We start from the raw sequence: 2,283 nt of genomic DNA, 5'->3' as shown, positions 1-2,283 counted from the left end.
GTCCAGGTAGATCACCCTATGTTCGGACAACGTTTGCAAGGTGTTGGGGTGTCCGAGGGTGGTCCTCCTGATTTTAACGAATTTTTTCTAAGTGTGAAGGGACTTAGAAAATTTTCGACAAGTGAGAGTGGCGAACTCACTAAGGCGGTCGTAACCGTCTACACCAGTCCGACGATGGTGTGCTATTCAGGGATAACTGATAACACGGGGTGGGTCCTGACCCGGAACAGGCACTCGGACTTAGAAAAATTTTCGACAAGTGAGAGTGGCGAACTCACTAAGGCGGTCGTAACCGTCTACACCAGTCCGACGATGGTGTGCTATTCAGGGATAACTGATAACACGGGGTGGGTCCTGACCCGGAACAGGCACACGGACTTAGAAAAATTTTGACAAGTGAGAGTGGCGAACTCACTAAGGCGGTCGTAACCGTCTACACCAGTCCGACAATGGTGTGCTATTCAGGGATAACTGATAACACGGGGTGGGTCCTGACCCGGAACAGGCACACGGACTTAGAAAAATTTTGACAAGTGAGAGTGGCGAACTCACTAAGGCGGTCGTAACCGTCTACACCAATCCGACAATGGTGTGCTATTCAGGGATAAATGATAACACGGGGTGGGTCCTGACCCGGAACAGGCACACGGACTTAGAAAAATTTTGACAAGTGAGAGTGGTGAACTCACTAAGGCGGTCGTAACCGTCTACACCAATCCGACAATGGTGTGCTATTCAGGGATAAATGATAACACGGGGTGGGTCCTGACCCGGAACAGGCACACGGACTTAGAAAAATTTTGACAAGTGAGAGTGGCTAACTCACTAAGGCGGTCGTAACCGTCTACACCAATCCGACAATGGTGTGTTATTCAGGGATAAATGATAACACGGGGTGGGTCCTGACCCGGAACAGGCACACGGACTTAGAAAAATTTTGACAAGTGAGAGTGGCGAACTCACTAAGGCGGTCGTAACCGTCTACACCAATCCGACAATGGTGTGCTATTCAGGGATAAATGATAACACGGGGTGGGTCCTGACCCGGAACAGGCACACGGACTTAGAAAAATTTTGACAAGTGAGAGTGGCGAACTCACTAAGGCGGTCGTAACCGTCTACACCAATCCGACAATGGTGTGCTATTCAGGGATAAATGATAACACGGGGTGGGTCCTGACCCGGAACAGGCACACGGACTTAGAAAAATTTTGACAAGTGAGAGTGGCGAACTCACTAAGGCGGTCGTAACCGTCTACACCAATCCGACAATGGTGTGTTATTCAGGGATAAATGATAACACGGGGTGGGTCCTGACCCGGAACAGGCACACGGACTTGGACATGGAACTGAGCTGGGAACTAAGCTGGGAACTGGCGGAATCATAAACGAAATTTGGTGGAGTCTGACATGGAACGGAGCTTGGGAACTGGCGAAATCGAACGAGGTGGGACCTGACCTAGCAACAGGCACAAGGACTTGGACATGGAACTGAGCTGGGAACTAAGCTGGGAACTGGCGGAATCATAAACGAAATTTGGTGGAGTCTGACATGGAACGGAGCTTGGGAACTGGCGAAATCGAACGAGGTGGGACCTGACCTAGCAACAGGCACAAGGACTTGGACATGGAACTGAGCTGGGAACTAAGCTGGGAACTGGCGGAATCATAAACGAAATTTGGTGGAGTCTGACATGGAACGGAGCTTGGGAACTGGCGAAATCGAACGAGGTGGGACCTGACCTAGCAACAGGCACAAGGACTTGGACATGGAACTGAGCTGGGAACTAAGCTGGGAACTGGCGGAATCGAACTTTGATGGGTCGGGGAAATAACATATTTCGAACCCCACCCATCTCCCCATTACCCTTTCCCCACTGACCGATTGGCAAACAAGACCCGCCTCAGGAGGGCTCACGCCGGCCCGGCTTATAACGCCGGTGCTCGGGCGACTGGGTTCCTTCGCCCTGCGGGTTCGACTAAGGGCTTGCGACACGAATCTTCCCTAGGGGGGGCATTTGCCAGGGGTCGAAGTCGCTACCCTGAACCGTTTCAGCGAGACCGAGACGCCCCGTCTGACTCAGCGGTCCTACCTCGGAGCCCGCCGCCGCACCCGACGGCCCTTGTAGGGACGACCCGGACGGCGTGCGGGATTCACTCCGGCGAACATTTCTTTCTCAGGCAAACCAATCTCCTTTCGAGGAAAGAGTGGCGGCGGCCAAGGATGACGGGTAGGCAGCCCCAGACGCTTAAAGGCCTGCTGCCGCTGAGGGGTGCGTCCGG

This window comes from Stigmatopora argus, unplaced genomic scaffold (genome assembly GCF_051989625.1).
Source record: "Stigmatopora argus isolate UIUO_Sarg unplaced genomic scaffold, RoL_Sarg_1.0 HiC_scaffold_272, whole genome shotgun sequence".
NCBI classification, from domain to species: domain Eukaryota; kingdom Metazoa; phylum Chordata; class Actinopteri; order Syngnathiformes; family Syngnathidae; genus Stigmatopora; species Stigmatopora argus.
This window is presented reverse-complemented; position numbering follows the sequence as displayed.